Here is a 25,556-nt window from a genome sequence, read left to right as displayed (position 1 = left end):
GACGAACAGTTTCGTCAGCGTAAGGCTTTTAGGCCAAGTATCAGGTGGGATCACAAGGACATAGCGTTGTGGATGAGAGTTATGGTCCCATCCCGTTTAGGTCAGACTAGCCAGCCTTTTCACGGGGGCGCCGGGAGTTCAGGGCAGTCAGGACACTCGGCGGCTTTGCAGAAGGGACTGTGTTTCGCCTTCAATGATGGCATATGCAGATTCGGGAGCAAGTGTAAATATAGGCACGAGTGTTCAACCTGCGGGGGGGTGCATAGCGCTTCAAAATGTTTCAGGGGTAACAGGCAAAAAGTTGGAGATTCAGCTGACAAAAGGGGTGACTCCGGTGCAGTGGGTCGTGATGGAGGCCTTTCTAAGTAGATACCCTGATAGGTCAGCTGCAGTTTTATTGCGCGACGGTTTTAAGGAGGGTTTCAAAATCCCTTATGTTGAGCAGGATGTTAGTTTAAAAAGAAAAAATTTGAAATCGGCGTTACAATTCCCGGAGGTCGTGTCGGAGAAGTTGAATAAGGAAGTTGCTCTGGGAAGAATGGCAGGCCCGTTTGTCGCCCCTCCGATTGCAAATCTGAGGGTGTCACCTCTTGGCGTGGTCCCTAAGAAAGAACCTAATAAATTTAGGTTAATCCATCACCTGTCATTTCCGAAGGGATCTTCGGTTAATGATGGTATTGATCCCGAGTTGAGTTCGGTGTCGTACTTATCATTCGATTCAGCGATGGAGTGGGTTAGAGCATGTGGAAAGGGGGCTAAGCTGGCTAAGACCGACATCGAAGCGGCCTTTCGTTTGTTGCCAGTTCATCCTGACAGTTTGCATTTATTGGGTTGTTTTTGGGATGGCGGCTTCTTTGTTGATCGTTGTCTTCCCATGGGTTGCTCGATTTCATGTGCTTACTTTGAGGCCTTCAGCACGTTCCTAGAATGGGTGGTGAAAGATGTGTCTGGGATACGCTCATGTTCGCACTATCTGGATGACTTTCTGTTTATAGGGCCAGCGGAATCAGCAGATTGTTCGATTTTGTTGCATACAATGGAGAGTGTGACAAAAAACTTCGGGGTGCCTTTGGCGGAGGATAAAACAGTTGGTCCGGTGACAGTGTTGAGCTTCCTAGGCATTGAAATCGACACGGTAGCAATGGAATGTAGGCTACCTGCAGACAAGGTTACCGCGTTGCGCCAAGATGTGGTTAATACGATTGGTTTGAAGAAGATAAATTTGCGCAGTTTGCAATCGTTGTTAGGGAAACTGAACTTTGCATGTAGGATCATGCCGATGGGTCGAGCGTTCTGCCGCCGCCTATCCTTGGCAACAGTAGGGGTAAAGTCCCCTTTGCATTTCATCAGGATAAAGAAAGAGTTTCGGGACGATTTGAAGATGTGGGCGGATTTTCTGGACGAGTACAATGGCAGATCTCTGTGGATTCAGCCGGTGGCAGATGCTACCTCCTTGGGCATTTTGGTGCATGTCGTTGAAATGAGTGGCTTTGGTCTTTTCTTTCATGGTAGCTGGTCAGCAGCGGCTTGGCCGGAAGAATGGAAGGAGGAGGGGTTAACAAACAACCGGCTACTGTTGCATTTGTTCCCCAGGGTAGTTGCGTTGGCCCTGTGGGGTGACAAATTGAGGAATTTGAAGATTTCTTTTCATTGTGAGCATGTTGGAACGGTGACGGCGGTAAACTCGTTGTCAGCGGCTACGCCTGCAGTAGTGAAGGTCTTGCAGCACTTGGTTTTCCTGGGTCTTAAGTTTAACTTATGGATTGTATCTGAAGTTAGCTTGTCAGCGCCTGATCCAATAGTTGTTGCTCTTTCTCAATTTCAGTGGCAGCTTTTCCGGGATTTGGCACCACAGGCGGAGAGCGCGGGCCGGGATTGTCCAGTGGAGTTGTGGAACCTGCCGCGAGGGCCGTAACAGAGTTATTTACCAAATCGCTCGCGGATTCATCTTGGTCTCATTATAATCAGGCTTGGAGCTTGTGGGAATCCTGGATGTCAAGTATGGACCAGGATATGGAGGAGGAGTATGGTTTGTTGTTGTTCTTAGGTCATCATTGGGAGGCAGGTTGGTCTGTGACACGTTTGAATAAGTTTCTGGCGGGGCTAGCCTTCAACCTTAAATGGAGGGGGGGTAAGGATATAACGAAATCCTTCTTGGTTCGGCAAGTTGTTCGGGGTTGGAAGAAAGGCTGGAAGGCTTCGGACGGTCGCCGACCCGTATCTTATGAGGTGCTCTCAGCCATTGAGCGGAAGTTGCAAGAGGTGTGTTTTTCCGAATGGGAAGTGGTTCTGTTCTGTGCAGCCTTTTCTTTGGCCTTCTTTGGGGCATTTCGGTTAGGTGAGTTGGTTAGCCCGTCCGTTAGTAAAAAAGGTATTTTGTTAAGAGAAAACGTGGATGTCGAAGGGAATAAGGTGGTAGTGTTTATTAAGGCTTCCAAAACGGACGTGTATGGGAAAGGGTGCAAAGTGGTGTTGTTCAATGTTGAAGGATCCCCGGTGTGCCCGGTGGCATCCGTGAAGAAGTACATGGCAAAAGGCGGGGTGTTAGACGAGCCATTCTTGGTGCACGAAAATGGGTCTTTCTTGTCCCGTTTTCAGTTCATTTCTGTTTTTAGGAAATGTTTGGCGGCAGCGGGCTTACCTGCAACACAATATAGTGGTCACTCCTTCAGGATCGGGGCAGCGACTGAGGCCGCTAGGTGGGGCCTTGGTGAGGATGTGGTTCGGAGAATTGGGAGGTGGGAATCTTCAAGATTCCAGTCGTATGTTCGCCCAAACCTATTGTGAGTTAGAAGCTGTGTTAAGTTAATTGTTTGTTGCCTTTCTTTCTGTGTTGCAGGGCCTGATCCGATGCTCGTCTGGATCATGGGGCATTCGTATGTTGTATGGGCTGCGTTGTGTGCTGCGGTTCGTCCGGACGGTCGTCAGTTGGGTCTTTCTCGAGAGACAGTGACTTTACGATGGATCGGTAAAAGGGGGATGGTGTGGAAGGAATGGTTACCTGAATTTCATCGTTTTGTTAGACTGGATAGAGTGCCGGAGATCGTGGTGATACATTTAGGGGGGAATGATTTGGCTAAACGGTCTTGTAGGGAGCTGATTAAGGATATCAAATTCGATATCCTGAGGTTCTGGGTCATGTTTCCAAAAGTGTTGTTGGTGTGGTCCGACATCATTCCCCGTAAAAGATGGAGAGGTGCTAGATCACACGAGGGGGTGAACAGGGCCCGGATTAAAATAAACAGGGCCATATCTCGGTTTATGGTGAGGAATGGCGCGTTGGCCGTGAGACATGTGGACTTGGAATCGGGTCAAGGAGCTTACTGGAGAGCTGATGGCGTGCACCTGAACGCGGTGGGTAATGATATGTGGTGTTTGGCTATCCGTAGTGGCATTGAATTAAGCTTGAAGGTGTGGAGGGACATGAATGGCTAAGGTGTCAGGCCATTCGTGTTCGTGGCGGGGGTGGAGGTCCTCGAAGTCGGTGGAAATGGTAAATCGTGGTTCAATGGGGTGGGGATCTTGAGAGGTCCTGGACACCCCATGAGAGAATTTAACAAGGCGCGGTACGGTTATTCCGCGTGAGGTGGATTTATGGACCCCTGGCATGGGGGTGGGTTCGGTGGACCAGGATTGGTTGTTATCTATCCCTGAGCTGGTGCTTTACGGCTGGGGGTAAGACTCATCCTGGGCTGAACATTGTGGAGTTTTTGGGATACTGAGTTTTTTATAACTTTGGGGCTTCGAGGACCGCCCCTCCTATTCTGGGTTGTCATAAAAGTTCTGTTATCTTTTATTTAATAAAATGGCTGCTGTGGCCAATTAAATCCAACATATGTCTCCGTCTGCTGTTTTGAGTACGTTAGAAGTTTATTCTTTAGATTGTTAAGAGATCTGTTTAAGGGGGTTGGGGTAATTTTTTCCAGGTCACGGAACTCACGTATACCCTATGTCAAGAAAGGCCGTACTGGGGGCCCACGGCACGTAAAGGGAGGCCGCCATGACGGGGTTACATGGGACCTGGGGAGCTGGAGCAGTTAGAAGGGATACGGTGGTAAGGGGTTAACTGGGAACTTGAGGGTTGGCTTTAGGGGCATTTTTTGAAAATAAGGGGTGGAACTAGGGGACTGTGGGGAGGGGGCACATAAAAAGGGGCACGCTCCTCACGCAGGCATCCATTTTAGGTGCCTGCGTGACAAGTGAGGAATCTCCCGCCCACCCTCCCTTTTTTGGTTAGGGTAATGGGGGGGGTGAAGTCGGCATATGTGGGCTTTTGCAGTATTGTTTTAAGAGGCGTCTAAATGTATTTATTTTGTTATGTGAATGCTGTCAGGGTATTGTCACGGCAGTTGGCGGGGGTGGAGGTCCTCGAAGTCGGTGGAAATGGTAAATCGTGGTTCAATGGGGTGGGGATCTTGAGAGGTCCTGGACACCCCATGAGAGAATTTAACAAGGCGCGGTACGGTTATTCCGCGTGAGGTGGATTTATGGACCCCTGGCATGGGGGTGGGTTCGGTGGACCAGGATTGGTTGTTATCTATCCCTGAGCTGGTGCTTTACGGCTGGGGGTAAGACTCATCCTGGGCTGAACATTGTGGAGTTTTTGGGATACTGAGTTTTTTATAACTTTGGGGCTTCGAGGACCGCCCCTCCTATTCTGGGTTGTCATAAAAGTTCTGTTATCTTTTATTTAATAAAATGGCTGCTGTGGCCAATTAAATCCAACATATGTCTCCGTCTGCTGTTTTGAGTACGTTAGAAGTTTATTCTTTAAATTGTTAAGAGATCTGTTTAAGGGGGTTGGGGTAATTTTTTCCAGGTCACGGAACTCACGTATACCCTATGTCACGAACGCTATACCACCGGCTTACACGGTAACACAGACGAAGTTGCACACGAGATAGAAGAGGAGGTCATAGATGACCCAGTTGTTGACCCCGATTGGCAGCCATTGGGGGAACAGGGTGCAGGCGGCAGTAGTTCTGAAGCGGAGGAGGAGGGGCCGCAGCAGGCATCAACATCGCAACAGGTTCCATCTGCCGGGCCCGTATCTGGCCCAAAACGCGTGGCAAAGCCAAAACCAGTTGGAGGACAGCGTGGCCATCCGGTTAAAGAAGCTCAGTCTGCAATGCCTGAAAAGGTTTCCGATGCTAGAAAGAGTGCAGTCTGGCATTTTTTTAACCCCTTTACCCCCAAGGGTGGTTTGCACGTTATGGACCGGGCCAATTTTTACAATTCTGACCACTGGCCCTTTATGAGGTTATAACTTTGGAACGCTTCAACGGATCCCGTTGATTATGACATTGTTTTCTCGTGACATATTGTACTTCATGATAGTGGTAAAATTTCGCAATTTTCCAACTTTGAATTTTTATTCAATTAAATCACAGATATATGTCACACAAAATACTTAATAAGTAACATTTCCCACATGTCTACTTTACATCAGCACAATTTTGGAACCAAAATTTTTTTTTGTTAGGGAGTTATAAGGGTTAAAAGTTGACCAGCAATTTCTCATTTTTACACCACCATTTTATTTTAGGGACCACATCTCATTTGAAGTCATTTTGAGGGGTCTATATGATAGAAAATACCCAAGTGTGACACCATTCTAAAAACTGCACCCCTCGAGGTTCTCAAAACCACATTCAAGAAGTTTATTAACCCTTCAGGTGCTTCACAGGAATTTTTGGAATGTTTAAATAAAAATGAACATTTAACTTTTTTTCACAAAAAATTTACTTCAGCTCCAATTTGTTTTATTTTACCAAAAGTTACAGGAAAAAATGGACTCCAAACATTGTTGTACATTTTGTCCTGAGTACGCTGATACCCCATATGTGGGGGTTAACCACAGTTTTGGGCGCATGGCAGAGCTCGGAAGGGAAGGAGCGCCATTTGACTTTTCAATGCAAAATTGACTGGAATTGAGATGGGACGCCATGTTGCGTTTGGAGAGCCACTGATGTGCCTAAACATTGAAACCCCCCACAAGTGACACCATTTTGGAAAGTAGACCCCCTAAGGAACTTATCTAGAGGTGTGGTGAGCACTTTGACCCGCCAAGTGCTTCACAGAAGTTTATAATGCAGAACCGTAAAAATAAAAAATCATTTTTTTTCACAAAAATTATCTTTTCGACCCCAATTTTTTATTTTCCCAATGGTAAGAGAAGAAATTGGACCACAAAAGTTGTTGCACAATTTGTCCTGAGTACTCTGATACCCCATATGTGGGGGTAAACCACTGTTTGGGCGCATGCGAGAGCTCAGAAGGGAAGGAGCGCCGTTTGACCTTTCAATGCAAAATTGACAGGAATTGAGATGGGACGCCATGTTGCGTTTGGCGAGCCACTGATGTGCCTAAACATTGAAACCCCCCACAAATGACACCATTTTGAAAAGTAGACCCCCTAAGGAACTTATCTAGATGTGTGGTGAGCACTTTGACCCAATAAGAGCTTCACAGAAGTTTATAATGCAGAGCTGTAAAAATAAAACAAACATTTTTTCCCACAAAAATTATTTTTTAGCCCCCAGTTTTGTATTTTCCAGAGGGTAAGAGGAGAAATTGGACCCCAAAAGTTGTTGTGCAATTTGTTCTGAGTGCGCTGATACCCTATATGTGGGGGAGAACCAGCGTTTGGGCGCATGGGAGGGCTCGGAAGGGAAGGAGCGCCATTTGGAATACAGACTTAGATGGAATGGTCTGCAGGCGTCACATTGTGTTTGCAGAGCCCCTAATGTACCTAAACAGTAGAAACTCCCCACAAGTGACCCCATATTGGAAACTAGACCCCCCAAGGAACTTATCTAGATGTGTTGTGAGAACTTTGAGCCCCCAAGTCTTTCACTACAGTTTATAATGCAGAGCCGTGAAAATAGAAAAAAAAATTCCCCTCAAAATTATTTTTTAGCCCCCAGTTTTGTATTTTCTCGATGGTAAAAGGAGTAATTGGACCCCAAAAGTTGTTGTCCAATTTGTCCTGAGTGCGTTGATACCCCATATGTGGGGGGAACCAGCGTTTGGGCGCATGGGAGGGCTCGGAAGGGAAGGAGCGCAATTTGGAATACAGACTTAGATGGAATGGTCTGCAGGCGTCACATTGTGTTTGCAGAGCCCCTAATGTACCTAAACAGTAGAAACCCCCCACAAGTGACCCCATATTGGAAACTAGACCCCCCCATGAACTTATCTAGATGTGTTGTGAGAACTTTGAGCCCCCAAGTGTTTCACTACTGTTTATAACGCAGAGCCGTGAAAATAAAAAATCTCTTTTTTTCCCACAAAAATTATTTTTTAGCCCCCAGTTTTGTATTTTCCCAAGGGTAACAGGAGAAATTGGACCCCAAAAGTTGTTGTCCAATTTGTCCTGAGTACGCTGATACCCCATATGTTGGGGTAAACTCCTGTTTGGGCACACGGGAGAGCTCGGAAGGGAAGGAGCACTGTTTTACTTTTTCAATGCAGAATTGGATGGAATTGAGATCGGTCACCATGTCGCGTTTGGAGAGCCCCTGATGTGTCTAAACAGTGGAAACCCCCCAATTATAACTGAAACCCTAATCCAAACACACCCCTAACCCTAATCCCAATGGTAACCCTAACCACACCTCTAACCCAGACACACCCCTAATCCTAATCCCAACCGCAAATGTAATCCAAACCCTAACCCTAACTTTAGCCCCAACCCTAACTGTAGCCTTAACCCTAGCCATAGCCCTAACCCTAGCCCTAACCCTAGCCCCAACCCTAACCCTAGCCCTAACCCTAGCCCTAACCCTAGCCCTAACCCTAATGGGAAAATGGAAATAAATACATTTTTTAAATTTTTTAATTTTTCCCTAACTAAGGGGGTGATGAAGGGGGGTTTTATGTACTTTTTTTTAGCGGATTTTTATGATTGGCAGCCGTCACACACTGAAAGATGCTTTTATTGCAAAAAATAATTTTTGCGTTACCACATTTTGAGAGCTATAATTTTTCCATATTTGAGTCCACAGAGTCATGTGAGGTCTTATTTTTTGCGGGACTAGTTGACGTTTTTATTGGTAACATTTTCGGGCACGTGCCTTTTTTTAATCGCATTTTATTCCGATTTGTGTGAGGCAGAATGACCAAAAACCAGCTATTCATGAATTTCTTTTGGGGGAGGCGTTTATACCGTTCCGCGTTTGGTAAAATTGATAAAGCAGTTTTATTCTTCGGGTCAGTACGATTACAGCGACACCTCATTTATATGAGTTTTTTTATGTTTTGGCGCTTTTATACGATAAAAACTATTTTATAGAAAAAATAATTATTTTTGCATCGCTTTATTCTGAGGACTATAACTTTTTTTATTTTTTTGCTGATGTTGCTGTATGGTGGCTTGTTTTTTGCGGGACAAGATGACGCTTTCAGCGGTACCATGGTTATTTATATCCGTCTTTTTGATCGCGTGTTATTCCACTTTTTGTTCGGCGGTACGATAATAAAGCGTTGTTTTTTGCCTCTCTTTTTTTTTTTCTTACGGTGTTTACTGAAGGGGTTAACTAGTGGGACAGCTTTATAGGTCGGGTTGTTACGGACGCGGTGATACTAAATATGTGTACTTTTATTGTTTTTTTTTTTATTTAGATAAATGTATTTATGGGAATAATATTTTTTTTTTTTCATTATTTAGGATTTTTTTTTTTTTTTTTTTTACACACTTGGAAATTTTTTTTTTAACTTTTTTACTTTGTCCCAGGGGGGGACAATACAGATTGGTGATCTGCCATATTGCACAGCACTCTGACAGATCACCGATCTGTCAAACAGCGCTGCAGCGTTACCAAGTGCCTGCTCTGAGCAGGCACTTGGTAAGGCACCTCTGTTGTGAATTCTGTGGCTGAATTCACTCCTGTGGTCACAAGTTGTACTGCAGCTTCTGAGCTTCCTCCCTCAGGTGTTCTGGTGAGCTCGTTAACTGCTTCATTACTTAACTCCGCCTGATGCTGCTATCCTTGCTCCTTGTCAATGTTTCAGTGTTGGATCTGAGCTTCTCCTGATTGTTCCTGTGACCTGCTGCTCTGTATAGCTAAGTGCTTTTTGCTTTTTTGTTGCTTTTTTTCTGTCCAGCTTGTCTTTGTTTTTGCTGGAAGCTCTGAGACGCAAAGGGTGTACCGCCGTGCCGTTAGTTCGGCACGGTGGTTTTTTTTTGCCCCCTTTGCGTGGTTTTGCTTTAGGGTTTTTTGTAGACTGCAAAGTTCGCTTTACTGTCCTCGCTCTGTCCTAGAATATCGGGCCCCACTTTGCTGAATCTATTTCATCCCTACGTTTTGTCTTTTCATCTTACTCACAGTCATTATATGTGGGGGGCTGCCTTTTCCTTTGGGGAATTTCTCTGGGGCAAGTCAGGCCTATTTTTCTATCTTCAGGCTAGCTAGTTTCTTAGGCTGTGCCGAGTTGCCTAGGTAGTTGTTAGGCGCAATCCACAGCCGCTTTTAGTTGTGTTTAGGATAGGATCAGGTGTGCAGTCTACAGAGTTTCCACGTCTCAGAGCTCGTTCTTGTATTTTTGGGTATTTGTCAGATCACTGTGTGCGCTCTGATAGCTAAGCACACTGTGTTTCTGGATTGCCTTCATAACACCTGTCATTAGCAAACATAACAGTACAAGGAGCCAAACTAATGATTCTTAATAGAGGGAAAGAAAAAGTTCTGACATCATTTTTTTTTTTCTGCTCTGTGTTCACTTTTTTTTTTTCCCCTAGACATTTGGGTGATTCTGGACACAGGTGTGGACATGGATATTCAGGGTCTGTGCTCTTCAATGGATAATCTCGTTATAAATGTACAAAAAATTCAAGATACTATTGATCAGAAATCTATGTTAGAACCAAGAATTCCTATTCCTGATTTGTTTTTTGGAGATAGAACTAAGTTTCTAAGTTTCAAAAATAATTGTAAGCTATTTCTGGCCTTGAAACCTCATTCTTCTGGTAATCCTATTCAACAGGTTTTGATTATTATTTCTTTTTTGCGCGGCGACCCTCAAGACTGGGCATTTTCTCTTGCGCCAGGAGACCCTGCATTGAGTAGTGTCGATGCGTTTTTCCTGGCGCTCGGATTGCTGTACGATGAGCCTAATTCAGTGGATCAGGCTGAGAAAAATTTGCTGGCTTTGTGCCAGGGTCAGGATGATATAGAAGTATATTGTCAGAAATTTAGGAAATGGTCAGTACTCACTCAGTGGAATGAATCTGCGCTGGCAGCTTTGTTCAGAAAGGGTCTCTCTGAGGCTCTTAAGGATGTCATGGTGGGATTTCCTATGCCTGCTGGTTTGAATGAGTCTTTGTCTTTGGCCATTCAGATCGGTCGACGCTTGCGCGAGCGTAAATCTGTACACCATTTGGCGGTACTGCCTGAGGTTAAACCTGAGCCTATGCAGTGCGATAGGACTATGACTAGAGTTGAACGGCAGGAATACAGACGTCTGAATGGTCTGTGTTTCTACTGTGGTGATTCCACTCATGCTATTTCTGATTGTCCTAAGCGCACTAAGCGGTCCGCTAGGTCTGCCGTCATTGGTACTGTACAGTCCAAATTCCTTCTGTCCATTACCTTGATATGCTCTTTGTCGTCGTTTTCTGTCATGGCGTTTGTGGATTCGGGCGCTGCCCTGAATCTGATGGATTTGGATTATGCTAAACGTTGTGGGTTTTTCTTGGAGCCTTTGCGGTGTCCTATTCCATTGAGAGGAATTGATGCTACACCTTTGGCCAAGAATAAACCTCAATACTGGGCCCAGCTGACCATGTGCATGGCTCCTGCACATCAGGAAGTTATTCGCTTTCTGGTGTTACATAATCTGCATGATGTGGTCGTGTTGGGGTTGCCATGGCTACAAACCCATAATCCAGTATTGGATTGGAATTCCATGTCGGTATCCAGCTGGGGTTGTCAGGGGGTACATGGTGATGTTCCATTTTTGTCGATTTCGTCATCCACCCCTTCTGAGGTCCCAGAGTTCTTGTCTGATTATCAGGATGTATTTGAAGAGCCCAAGTCCGATGCTCTACCTCCGCATAGGGATTGTGATTGTGCTATCAATTTGATTCCTGGTAGTAAATTCCCTAAAGGTCGATTATTTAATTTATCCGTGCCCGAACACGCCGCTATGCGCAGTTATGTGAAGGAATCCCTGGAGAAGGGACATATTCGCCCATCGTCATCACCACTGGGAGCAGGGTTCTTCTTTGTAGCCAAGAAGGATGGTTCGCTGAGACCGTGTATTGATTACCGCCTTCTTAATAAGATCACTGTTAAATTTCAGTATCCCTTGCCATTGTTATCTGACTTATTTGCTCGGATTAAGGGGGCTAGTTGGTTCACTAAGATAGATCTTCGTGGTGCGTATAATCTGGTGAGAATCAGGCAAGGAGATGAATGGAAAACTGCATTCAATACGCCCGAGGGTCATTTTGAGTATCTAGTGATGCCGTTCGGACTTGCCAATGCTCCATCTGTGTTTCAGTCTTTTATGCATGACATCTTCCGTGAGTATCTGGATAAATTCCTGATTGTTTACTTGGATGACATTTTGATCTTCTCAGATGATTGGGAGTCTCATGTGAAGCAGGTCAGAATGGTTTTTCAGGTCCTGCGTGCTAACTCTTTGTTTGTGAAGGGATCAAAATGTCTCTTCGGTGTGCAGAAAGTTTCATTTTTGGGGTTCATCTTTACCCCTTCTACTATCGAGATGGATCCAGTTAAGGTCCAAGCCATCCAGGATTGGATTCAGCCGACATCTCTGAAAAGTCTGCAAAAGTTCCTGGGCTTTGCTAATTTTTATCGTCGCTTCATCTGTAATTTTTCTAGCATTGCCAAACCATTGACCGATTTGACCAAGAAGGGTGCTGATTTGGTTAATTGGTCTTCTGCTGCTGTGGAAGCTTTTCAGGAGTTGAAGCGTCGTTTTTGTTCTGCCCCTGTGTTGTGTCAGCCAGATGTTTCTCTTCCGTTCCAGGTCGAGGTTGATGCTTCTGAGATTGGAGCAGGGGCGGTTTTGTCACAGAGAGGTTCTGATTGCTCAGTGATGAAACCATGTGCTTTCTTTTCCAGGAAGTTTTCGCCCGCTGAGCGTAATTATGATGTGGGCAATCGAGAGTTGCTGGCCTTGAAGTGGGCATTCGAGGAGTGGCGTCATTGGCTTGAAGGAGCTAAGCATCGCGTGGTGGTATTGACTGATCATAAGAACTTGACTTATCTCGAGTCTGCCAAGCGCTTGAATCCTAGACAGGCCCGTTGGTCGTTATTTTTTGCCCGCTTCGACTTTGTGATTTCGTACCTTCCGGGCTCTAAAAATGTGAAGGCGGATGCTCTGTCTAGGAGTTTTGTGCCCGACTCTCCGGGTTTATCTGAGCCAGCGGGTATCCTCAAGGAAGGAGTCATTGTGTCTGCCATCTCCCCTGATTTGCGGCGGGTGCTGCAAAAATTTCAGGCGAATAAACCTGATCGTTGTCCAGCAGAGAAACTGTTCGTCCCTGATAGGTGGACTAATAAACTTATCTCTGAACTTCATTGTTCGGTGTTGGCTGGTCATCCTGGAATCTTTGGTACCAGAGAGTTAGTGGCTAGATCCTTCTGGTGGCCATATCTGTCACGGGATGTACGTACTTTTGTGCAGTCCTGTGGGATTTGTGCTAGGGCTAAGCCCTGCTGTTCTCGTGCCAGTGGGTTGCTTTTGCCCTTGCCGGTCCCAAAGAGGCCTTGGACACATATTTCGATGGATTTCATTTCTGACCTTCCCGTTTCTCAAAAGATGTCAGTCATTTGGGTGGTCTGTGATCGCTTTTCTAAAATGGTCCATCTGGTGCCCTTGGCTAAATTGCCTTCCTCCTCTGATTTGGTACCTTTGTTCTTTCAGCATGTGGTTCGGTTGCATGGCATTCCTGAGAATATTGTTTCTGACAGAGGTTCCCAGTTTGTTTCAAGGTTCTGGCGAACCTTTTGTGGTAGGATGGGCATTGACCTATCCTTTTCCTCGGCTTTCCATCCTCAGACTAATGGCCAGACCGAACGAACCAATCAGACCTTGGAAACATATCTGAGATGTTTTGTTTCTGCAGACCAGGATGATTGGGTGTCCTTTTTGCCGTTGGCTGAGTTCGCCCTTAATAATCGGGCCAGCTCGGCTACCTTGGTTTCTCCATTTTTTTGCAATTCTGGGTTCCATCCTCGTTTCTCTTCAGGACAGGTTGAGTCTTCGGACTGTCCTGGTGTGGATTCTGTGGTGGATAGGTTGCAGCAGATCTGGACTCAGGTAGTGGACAATTTGATCTTGTCCCAGGAGAAAGCTCAACTTTTCGCTAATCGCAGACGCCGTGTGGGTCCCCGACTTCGTGTTGGGGATCTGGTTTGGTTATCTTCTCGTCACATTCCTATGAAGGTTTCCTCTCCTAAATTTAAACCTCGTTTTATTGGTCCGTATAGGATTTCTGAGGTTCTCAATCCTGTGTCTTTTCGTTTGACCCTCCCAGACTCCTTTTCCATACATAATGTATTCCATAGGTCGTTGTTGCGGAGATACGTGGCACCTATGGTTCCATCTGTTGAGCCTCCTGCCCCGGTTTTGGTGGAGGGGGAATTGGAGTATATTGTGGAGAAGATTTTGGATTCTCGTGTTTCTAAACGGAAACTCCAGTATCTGGTTAAATGGAAGGGTTATGCTCAGGAAGATAATTCCTGGGTTTTTGCCTCTGATGTTCATGCTTCCGATCTTGTTCGTGCCTTTCATGCGGCTCATCCTGGTCGGCCTGGGGGCTCTGGTGAGGGTTCGGTGACCCCTCGTCAAGGGGGGGGTACTGTTGTGAATTCTGTGGCTGAATTCACTCCTGTGGTCACAAGTGGTACTGCAGCTTCTGAGCTTCCTCCCTCAGGTGTTCTGGTGAGCTCGTTAACTGCTTCATTACTTAACTCCGCCTGATGCTGCTATCCTTGCTCCTTGTCAATGTTTCAGTGTTGGATCTGAGCTTCTCCTGATTGTTCCTGTGACCTGCTGCTCTGTATAGCTAAGTGCTTTTTGCTTTTTTGTTGCTTTTTTTCTGTCCAGCTTGTCTTTGTTTTTGCTGGAAGCTCTGAGACGCAAAGGGTGTACCGCCGTGCCGTTAGTTCAGCACGGTGGGTTTTTTTTGCCCCCTTTGCGTGGTTTTGCTTTAGGGTTTTTTGTAGACTGCAAAGTTCGCTTTACTGTCCTCGCTCTGTCCTAGAATATCGGGCCCCACTTTGCTGAATCTATTTCATCCCTACGTTTTGTCTTTTTATCTTACTCACAGTCATTATATGTGGGGGGCTGCCTTTTCCTTTGGGGAATTTCTCTGGGGCAAGTCAGGCCTATTTTTCTATCTTCAGGCTAGCTAGTTTCTTAGGCTGTGCCGAGTTGCCTAGGTAGTTGTTAGGCGCAATCCACAGCCGCTTTTAGTTGTGTTTAGGATAGGATCAGGTGTGCAGTCTACAGAGTTTCCACGTCTCAGAGCTCGTTCTTGTATTTTTGGGTATTTGTCAGATCACTGTGTGCGCTCTGATAGCTAAGCACACTGTGTTTCTGGATTACCTTCATAACACCTGTCATTAGCAAACATAACACACCTCCCTCCCTGCAGGACCCGGATCCGCGGCCATCTTGGATCCGGGACTTGCTGCAGGAAGGAAGGTAGGAGACCCCCGGAGCAATGCGATCACATCGCGTTGCTGCGGGGGTCTCAGGGAAGCCCGCAGGGAGCCCCCTCCCTGCGCGATGCTTCCCTGCACCGCCGGCACATCGCGATCATCTTTGATCGTGGTGTGCCGGGGGTTAATGTGCCGGGGGCGGTCCGTGACCGCTCCTGGCACATAGTGCCGGATGTCAGCTGCAATAAGCAGCTGACACCCGGCCGCGATCGGCCGCGCTCCCCCAATGAGCGCGGCCGATCGCGCTGGACGTAATATTCCGTCCTTGGGAATTAAGGCCCACCCCACATGGACGGAATATTACGTCCAATGGCAGAAAGGGGTTAAACAACATCCAATTGATCAGCGCAAAGTCATCTGTCAAAAATGTTCAACTGCCTTAAGCAGAGGTCAGAATCTGAAAAGTCTAAATACAAGTTGCTTGCATAGACATTTAATCACCATGCATTTGCAAGCCTGGACTAACTACCAAACGTCCCTTAAGGTTGTAGCACCCTCTGCCAATGAAGCTAGTCAGCAACGCTACATCCCTTCCGTCACTGTAAGGCCACCAGTTCCCGCACCACATGCAGTATCTGTGCAGGTTTCATTGCCAGGCCAAAGCAGTCAGGGTCAGGGAATCACCAGTTTCGTAGTAGGAAACACTGCATGTAGGGCACCGGCAAGAATACCGTCTCCAACCGTCTCTCAGTCTGCCATGTCCACCGGCACCCCCGCTAGTTCCACGATCTCCAGCTCTCCAGTCCAGCTCACCCTACATGAGACTCTCATTAGAAAAAGGAAGTACTCATCCTCACATCCGCGTACACAGGGTTTGAATGCCCACATAGCTAGACTAATCTCGTTAGAGATGATGCCCTACCGGTTAGTTGAAAGCGAAGCTTTCAAAGCCCTGATGGACTACGCTGTACCACGCTACGAGCTACACAGTCGACACTTCTTTTCGAGAAAAGCCATCCCAGCCCTTCATCAGCATGTTAAAGAGCACATCGTCCATGCACTCAGGCAATCTGTGAGTGCAAAGGTGCACCTGACAACAGATGCATGGACCAGTAGGCATGGCCAGGGACGTTACGTGTCCATCACGGCACACTGGGTGAATGTGGTGGATGCAGGGTCCACAGGGGACAACAATATTGGGACAGTTCTGCCTAGCCCACGGTCTAGGAAACAGTTGGCTGTAGCCGTTCGCCCCCCCTCCTCCTCCTCCTTGTCCTCCTGCAGAAGCGAGAGCTCGTCCACAGACCACAGATGCACAACCACTCCATCCGCAGCTGCCACTGTTGCACACCAGGTGTCCCATTATGGGGCAGCTACTGGCAAGCGTCAGCAGGCTGTATTGGCTATGAAGTGTTTGGACGACAACAGACACACCGCGGAAGTTCTGTCCGAGTTCTTGCAGAAAGAAACGCAGTCGTGGCTGAGCACTGTAGATCTTGAGGCAGGCAAGGTAGTGAGTGATAATGGAAGGAATTTCATGGCTGCCCTGCTCCTCAAAGTGCGCGGACTTTGCTCGCATATCTGCCGTTCGCCCGTACACTCCAGCCGTATGCAGACCTATCAGCGGTCTTTGAACCTTCCCCAGCATCGCCTAATCATCGACGTTGCAACAAGGTGGAACTCCACACTGCACATGCTTCAGAGACTGTGCGAACAGAGGCGTGCTGTTATGTATTTGTGGGAGGATACACATACACGGGCAGGCAGTAGGATGGCAGACATGGAGTTGTCAGGTGTGCAGTGGTCGAAGGTACAATACATGTGTCAAGTCCTTCAGTGTTTTGAGGAATGCACACGGCTGGTTAGTGCAGACAACGCCATAATAAGCATGAGCATCCCCCTAATGCGTCTGCTGATGCAAAGTTTGACGCACATAAAGGAGCAGGCGTCTGCAGCAGAGGAAGAGGAAAGCCTTGATGACAGTCAGCCATTGTCTGGTCAGGGCAGTGTACAGGACGAGGTAGCGGGCGAACAGGAGGAGGAGGACGAGGAGGATGATGTGGATGAGTATTTTTTTAATGATGAAGCTTCTCCGGGGCCACTGGAAATTGGTGGTGTGGCAAGGCCGGGTTCTGGTTTTTTGAGGGACACAAGTGACGTAGATTTGCCTGTAACTGCCCCTCAACCCAGCACAACCGCAGATTTGACAACTGGAACTTTGGCCCACATGGCGGATTATGCCTTACGTATCCTTAAAAGGGACCCACGCATTATTAAAATGATGACCGATGACGATTACTGGTTGGCCTGCCTCCTTGATCCTCGCTATAAAGGCAAATTGCAAAATATTATGCCACATGAGAACCTGGAACAAATGTTAGCAACCAAACAATCAACTCTTGTTGACCGTTTGATTCAGGCATTCCCAGCACACAGCGCCGGTGATCATTCTCACACGAGCTGCAGGGGGCAGCAGACCAGAGGTGTTAGAGGTGCACAACTCAGAAGTGGCGTTGGACAGAGGGGTTTTCTGACCAGGTTGTGGAGTGATTTTGCTATGACCGCAGACAGGACAGGTACTGCAGCATCAATTCAAAGTGACAGGAGACAACATTTGTCCAGTATGGTTACTACCTATTTTTCATCCCTTATCGATGTTCTCCCTCAACCGTCATTCCCATTTGATTACTGGGCATCCAAATTAGACACCTGGCCAGAATTGGCAGAATATGCATTGCAGGAGCTTGCTTACCCAGCAGCTAATGTGCTATCAGAAAGAGTATTCAGTGCTGCAGGTTCAATATTAACCAAAAAAAGGACTCATCTGGCTACCCAAAATGTTGATGATCTAACCTTCATTAAAATGAACCACTACTGGATTTCGAATTATTTTGCCCCACCTTTCCCGGCTGACACCTAGCTTTCCTATGAAAAGGTCTTGCTTGTGGACTGCTCTGACTGAGTTTTCCAATCTCGTAATTTGCAGCAGCTGTTTGTCCAGCATACGACATGTTTACACCTCCCTAAATGGCCAAACTCCGCCCACGGGGCAGTGGTCTCGCCACTTGGCGCAAGCACCCGTGAGAGTGCCATTTGTCTGAAGAGGTGGGTGTGCACGCTTTTGGTCGACGGCACTGCCACTGGGTCCCTCACAGTACAATAAAGTGTCTCTGGCGGTGGTGGCGAGCAACCAACGTCAGACACACCGTTGTAACATGAGGGGCCCTGGGCCTGTACCACCGGCCACAAGACAGTTTCCATCCCCAGCTCAAAGAGTGCTCTACGATTTGCAAAATTATCTCTCACAGCTCCACCAATGTTTAATCTACGCGCTGACATCCTTCAATGCCTGGCACTGACAATACCAATGTGTTGACATGTATGATGCTACTTAAAATAGTCAGGGGCAGTGTCCTATATTTACACCAGTAAATACTTTGTGCCAAATTACTAGGTCTGAAACTCAGCAGAGGAGCCCACCCCTGTACCTAAGTATGCCACCCTTTTGTTTTTTGGTTTTGTTGTATTGCGAGACATTAACATCTATTTAATTTTTGGGAGTACTAACTGTCAGACACTCCTTACAAGCGGCCTCCGCTGACAACACCAATGCTGCCTGTGTACACCTGCAAGATAATTCCAAGTGCATAGAGCCCACTTTTGTTATGTTAGGCCTACTAAGCCTGTCTGCGGTCCCTCCTTCAAATAGTCCTCCACTGACCAGACCAATGCTGTCCGTGTACCCCTGGAACCTCTTTTAAAGTGCCTACAGCCTACTTTTGTTATGTTAGGCCTACTAAGCCTGTCTGCGGTCCATTATAGAAATTGTCCTTCACTGACCAGACCACTGCTGCCCGTGTACCCCTGAAACCTATTTTAAAATGCCTACAGCCTACTTTTGTTATGTTAGGCCTACTAAGCCTGTCTGCGGTCCCTCCTTCCAATAGTCCTCCACTGACCACACCACTGATGCCCGTGTACCCCTGGAACCTATTTCAAAGTGCCTACAGCCTACTTTTGTTATGTTAGGCCTACTAAGCCTGTCTGCGGTCCCTCCTTCCAATAGTTCTCCACTGACCAGACTGTTGTGAATTCTGTGGTCAAGCTCCCTCCTGTGGTCATGAGTGGTACTTCGGCTGGTTCTGTCTATGAGCTTCCTCTGGTAGATGTGAGTGGGGCTGCGGTTTCTGAGTTTCCTTCCTCAGGTGACGAGGTTAGGTCGTTAGGTGCTGCTCTATTTAACTCCACCTAGTTCTTTGTTCCTGGCCTCCAGTCAATGTTCCAGTATTGGTCTTGCTTTCTCCTGGATCGTTCTTGTGGCCTGTCTGCCCTGCATAAGCTAAGTTTTGCTTGTGTTACTTTTGTTTCCTATATTTTCTGTCCAGCTTGCTATATTGGTTTTTCTTGCTTGCTGGAAGCTCTGAGACGCAGAGGGAGTACCTCCGTACCGTTAGTCGGTGCGGAGGGTCTTTTTGCCCCCTCTGCGTGGTTGTTTGTAGGTTTTTGTGTTGACCGCAAAGCTATCTTTCCTATCCTCGGTCTATTCAGTAAGTCAGGCCTCACTTTGCTAAAATCTATTTCATCTCTGTGTTTGTATTTTCATCTTAACTCACAGTCATTATATGTGGGGGGCTGCCTTTTCCTTTGGGGAATTTCTCTGAGGCAAGGTAGGCTTATTTTTCTGTCTTCAGGGCTAGCTAGTTTCTCAGGCTGTGCCGAGTTGCATAGGGAGCTTTAGGCGCAATCCACGGCTACCTCTAGTGTGGTATCATAGGATTAGGGATTGCGGTCAGCAGAGTTCCCACGTCTCAGAGCTCGTCCTATGTTAGTAACTATCAGGTCACTTTGTGTGCTCTTAACCACTAGGTCCATTGTGGTTCTGAATCACCTGTTCATAACACCAGACCACTGCTGCCCGTGTACCCCTGGAACCTATTTTAAAGTGCCTACAGCCTACTTTTGTTATGTTAGGCCTACTAAGCCTGTCTGCGGTCCCTCCTTCCAATAGTCCTCCACTGACCAGACCAATGCTGTCCGTGTACCCCTGGAACCTATTTTAAAGTGCCTACAGCCTACTTTTGTTATGTTAGGCCTACTAAGCCTGTCTGCGGTCCCTCCTTCCAATAGTCCTCCACTGACCACACCACTGCTGCCCGTGTACCCCTGGAACCTATTCTAAAGTGCCTACAGCCTACTTTTGTTATGTTAGGCCTACTAAGCCTGTCTACGGTCCCTCCTTCCAATAGTCCTCCACTGACCAGACCAATGCTGTCCGTGTACCCCTGGAACCTATTTTAATGTGCCTACAGCCTACTTTTGTTATGTTAGTATTAACAAGAATCCCAATATCATAGCGATAGTCTGAACCAGCAAAAATTTGGTGCCCCCAGACAAATCAGAAAAGCTCCATAGAATACATGTATAAACTGGAGAAAAAAAGGAGCATGAAGTATAGATTTTTTTTATAATAAACAAGTGTCTTTATTAATACAAAAAATTGCTAAGAACAGTAATACAATCCAATAGGAGGTGTACCCAAACAAGCACAGGAAAGGGGACCCCCCCCCCCCGTAACCCCCATACATATACTCAATAGATAATAGAGGGGGAACAAGAAAAGAACCCCCACATCAAATCAAATAGTAAGTAAACCCACATGTCCCTCAGTCAATGTAGTGTGGTGACCAAATGGCAGGCTATATTAGTAATAGTGTATGCTCTAAAGTAGCAAGATGGGGCTTACAAAATATCCTCATTGAGGCTTTGGAGGGAAACATTATCACCAAACAAGTGTTTGACGGATTGATGGTCAGGTCACCTAGAGTTCCTACATTTTATCTATTGCCCAAGGTCCACAAGGATGCCCTCGACCCTCCGGGATGTCCCATAGTGTCTGGTATTGATGGGATATGTAATCCTGTATGTCAATTTGTTGACTATTATTTAAAACCTTTGGTTGAGACCTTACCATCGTACGTTAAAGACACCTCGGACGTCCTGTCAAGGGTCGACGGCATCCTTGTGGACTGTGATACAATCCTCGTGACAGCCGACGTCGAGAGTCTGTACACGTGCATCGATCACTCCCATGGGATAGACGCTGTTCGCCACTTCCTGAGTGCCTCCGACCTGGACGGCCCTCTATGTGAGCTAATCCTCGAGCTGGTGGAGTACATCCTGACCCATAATTTCTTTATTTTCAAGGATCATTTCTATCTACAGAAACGCGGCACAGCCATGGGCGCGGCGTGTGCGCCCTCGTACGCTAATCTCTTCCTTGGCGCCTGGGAGAGGGATGTATTTGGCGATGGGGGCCCACCATCCGCTGCCCATGTGCTGTGCTGGCATCGTTATATCGATGACATTCTGTTTTTCTGGGGGGGGTCTGTCCACCAGCTCGAGGATTTCATAAGGTGCCTGAATAACAATACATTGAATATACGTTTGACGTATACTTTCAGTACGGTTACGGTCGACTTCCTGGACGTCCGTCTGGAAATTGATTCTGATCGGCGCATCCAGACCGACGTCTTTAGGAAGCCGACCTCTGTTAATTCTTTACTGCATGCCACCTCTGCTCACCATCCTGCCACTGTGAGGGCTGTCCCGGTCGGACAATTTCTCAGGATGCGGCGAATTTGCTCTTCTGAGACCAAATTTGAACAACAGGCGGGGGATCTCAGACAGAGATTTAAGGCCCGTGGCTACAGCCACAGGTCTATTAAAGCCGGCTATGACCGTGCAAGGACTACCCCACGGAGTGAGCTTTTGCACGGTACCTCTCGACGTCGAAATGGGGACAAGGGTGGATTAATAAGATTTCTTTCCACCTACAACTACGAGTGGGAGAACATGCGCTCTATTTTTGCCAAACATTGGCCTGTGCTCCATACTGAGCCCTCCCTGCGTGCTGTCCTGGGTAATTCTCCCCTGATGACTCCTAAAAGGTGCAGGAGTCTTAATGATATGTTGGTTAGGAGCCACTATGTTCCGGCTCCTACAAACTTCCTGGGTACCGGGGGTCCCCGTCCGGGGTGTTTTCCGTGTGGGCGCTGTCTTGCCTGCGCCAATGTCTTTCGTTGCTTTGACTTCACCTCGAGTGATGGCTTGAAAACATTTCATATCAGACAGCGTATAACTTGTAATACCACTAACGTCATCTATTATGCGACCTGTCCGTGCCCAAAGATATATGTTGGGCTCACGACCCGTGAGCTTAGGGTTCGTGTTCGCGAGCACGTGCGGGACATTGGCGCGGCCAAGACGGCGCCCACAGTGGCCGATCTAAAAACAATCCCACGCCATTTCAGGCAGCACCATAACTGTAATGACAAATTGCTTGTCATCAGGGGGATTGATGTACTTCACCTCGGTATAAGAGGTGGAGATCATAAAAAATGTCTGGCAAGGATCGAATCCAAGTAACATAGTAACATAGTTAGTAAGGCCGAAAAAAGACATTTGTCCATCCAGTTCAGCCTATATTCCATCATAATAAATCCCCAGATCTACGTCCTTCTACAGAACCTAATTGTATGATACAATATTGTTCTGCTCCAGGAAGACATCCAGGCCTCTCTTGAACCCCTCGACTGAGTTCGCCATCACCACCTCCTCAGGCAAGCAATTCCAGATTCTCACTGCCCTAACAGTAAAGAATCCTCTTCTATGTTGGTGGAAAAACCTTCTCTCCTCCAGACGCAAAGAATGCCCCCTTGTGCCCGTCACCTTCCTTGGTATAAACAGATCCTCAGCGAGATATTTGTATTGTCCCCTTATATACTTATACATGGTTATTAGATCGCCCCTCAGTCGTCTTTTTTCTAGACTAAATAATCCTAATTTCGCTAATCTATCTGGGTATTGTAGTTCTCCCATCCCCTTTATTAATTTTGTTGCCCTCCTTTGTACTCTCTCTAGTTCCATTATATATACAGTGGGGCAAAAAAGTATTTAGTCAGTCAGCAATAGTGCAAGTTCCACCACTTAAAAAGATGAGAGGCGTCTGTAGTTTACATCATAGGTAGACCTCAACTATGGGAGACAAACTGAGAAAAAAAAATCCAGAAAATCACGTTGTCTGTTTTTTTAACATTTTATTTGCATATTATGGTGGAAAATAAATATTTGGTCAGAAACAAAATTTCAACTCAATACTTTGTAATATATCCTTTGTTGGCAATGACAGAGGTCAAACGTTTTCTGTAAGTCTTCACAAGGTTGCCACACACTGTTGTTGGTATGTTGGCCCATTCCTCCATGCAGATCTCCTCTAGAGCAGTGATGTTTTTGGTTTTTCGCTTGGCAACACGGAGTTTCAACTCCCTCCAAAGGTTTTCTATAGGGTTGAGATCTGGAGACTGGCTAGGCCACTCCAGGACCTTGAAATGCTTCTTACGAAGCCACTCCTTCGTTGCCCTGGCGGTGTGCTTTGGATCATTGTCATGTTGAAAGACCCAGCCACGTTTCATCTTCAATGCCCTTGCTGATGGAAGGAGGTTTGCACTCAAAATCTCACGATACATGGCCCCATTCATTCTTTCATGTACCCGGATCAGTCGTCCTGGCCCCTTTGCAGAGAAACAGCCCCAAAGCATGTTGTTTCCACCACCATGCTTTACAGTAGGTATGGTGTTTGATGGATGCAACTCGGTATTCTTTTTCCTCCAAACACGACAAGTTGTGTTTCTACCAAACAGTTCCAGTTTGGTTTCATCAGACCATAGGACATTCTCCCAAAACTCCTCTGGATCATCCAAATGCTCTCTAGCAAACTTCAGACGGGCCCGGACATGTACTGGCTTAAGCAGTGGGACACGTCTGGCACTGCAGGATCTGAGTCCATGGTGGCATAGTGTGTTACTTATGGTAGGCCTTGTTACATTGGTCCCAGCTCTCTGCAGTTCATTCACTAGGTCCCCCCGCGTGGTTCTGGGATTTTTTCTCACCGTTCTTGTGATCATTCTGACCCCACGGGGTGGGATTTTGCGTGGAGCCCCAGATCGAGGGAGATTATCAGTGGTCTTGTATGTCTTCCATTTTCTAATTATTGCTCCCACTGTTGATTTCTTCACTCCAAGCTGGTTGGCTATTGCAGATTCAGTCTTCCCAGCCTGGTGCAGGGCTACAATTTTGTTTCTGGTGTCCTTTGACAGCTCTTTGGTCTTCACCATAGTGGAGTTTGGAGTCAGACTGATTGAGGGTGTGCACAGGTGTCTTTTTATACTGATAACAAGTTTAAACAGGTGCCATTACTACAGGTAATGAGTGGAGGAAAGAGGAGCCTCTTAAAGAAGAAGTTACAGGTCTGTGAGAGACAGAAATCTTGATTGTTTGTTTCTGACCAAATACTTATTTTCCACCATAAAATGCAAAAAAAATGATAAAAAAACAGACAATGTGATTTTCTGGATTTTTTTTTCTCAGTTTGTCTCCCATAGTTGAGGTCTACCTATGATGTAAATTACAGACGCCTCTCATCTTTTTAAGTGGTGGAACTTGCACTATTGCTGACTGACTAAATACTTTTTTGCCCCACTGTAAGTGGATTGTTCTACTTGATACTCTGACCCCTAGGGGTCTAAACGAATCCTTGAGCTTCGCCCCTTATCTCTAGCGCACTTTGAGATTAGCCTCCGTTGTGTCCCATCATAGTCCCTCCGGACTTTCTGTTTTTAAGGTTTTTTTATATGGTTTTTGGTCATGATTTTAATTTTCTGTTTTCTTATCCTTAGTAACACTCTCCATTTATGGGCCCTACCTTGATCCTGTTTTCACATGGAATAGATACCATTCTTACATCCTGTTGTCCGCAAATATGGATCTGTGACAGCCTGGAGCAAGTTATTTGTTTAATATGGACTACGTGTACATATACACATTTTTTCAAATATACGATTACTGTATGTGCATATTGTGCTATTTATAATATCATATATGTTTATCTTGCTTATCTGTGGTCGTGCGGGTGTCATTGGTGGTATTTGTATACTATGTACTGCTGCTCTTTTTTCTCCCCCCCCCCCTCACCTCCACTTGTGTACTATACACTAGTGGATTACTGCATTGGGGACGTGTCGGGGGGTTAGGTGGTTTTGCATACAGTATGGCTTAGTTGCGCTGTGTGGTGGTGCTGCCATACTTTCTTTACTTCATCTATATGTTGCCAACATATGCGTGCCCCCCTACTGTTTGTGCACGATACCTTGGTGGGTGGTTATATTGGTGACCTATTGTGCAGCTTAGGCATTCATTTGCAGATAATTCGGTACCATCATATTGACACTACCATATAACGACACCACCTTTTACCGCTTATTCCATATCTGTGCATATCGGCCACATTGCTCCTCCCACTTGCTCACCCGTGCGGCTGTGCGCATCGCGCTGTGCACGGGCGGCTTTGGTGTGTGGACGGGCGTCTGTGTGCCTTGTGCGCAGTCTCCGGGTTCTTTCCCGGCGCCTGCGCACTCAGCCTGACGCCCAGTCCCCACTCCTGGCCTGCCCGCCGCAGTGCGCATGCGCCGCTCGGATTGGCCGCCTATTCACATGTGACCGGGGTCGGGGGGGTTATTACAAGGTCCTGCACTGCCGGATATTCATCCCCTTGAGGAAGCGGCATTCTCTAGCCGCGAAACGCGCGTCGGGGCTTTCTTTCTTGTCCGGTGGGACCCCCTCCTGTGCCCTCCATTGGTAAGCCTACTCTTCAGCCCCATCTTGCTACTTTAGAGCATACACTATTACTAATATAGCCTGCCATTTGGTCACCACACTACATTGGCTGAGGGACATGTGGGTTTACTTAATATTTGATTTGATGTGAGGGTTCTTTCCTTGTTCCCCCTCTATTATCTATTGAGTATATGTATGGGGGTTACGGGGGGGTGGTACCCTTTCCTGTGCTTGTTTGGGTACACCTCC

Source organism: Ranitomeya imitator, chromosome 4, assembly GCF_032444005.1.
Source record: "Ranitomeya imitator isolate aRanImi1 chromosome 4, aRanImi1.pri, whole genome shotgun sequence".
NCBI lineage: Eukaryota > Metazoa > Chordata > Amphibia > Anura > Dendrobatidae > Ranitomeya > Ranitomeya imitator.
Note: the sequence above shows the minus strand (reverse complement) of the source record.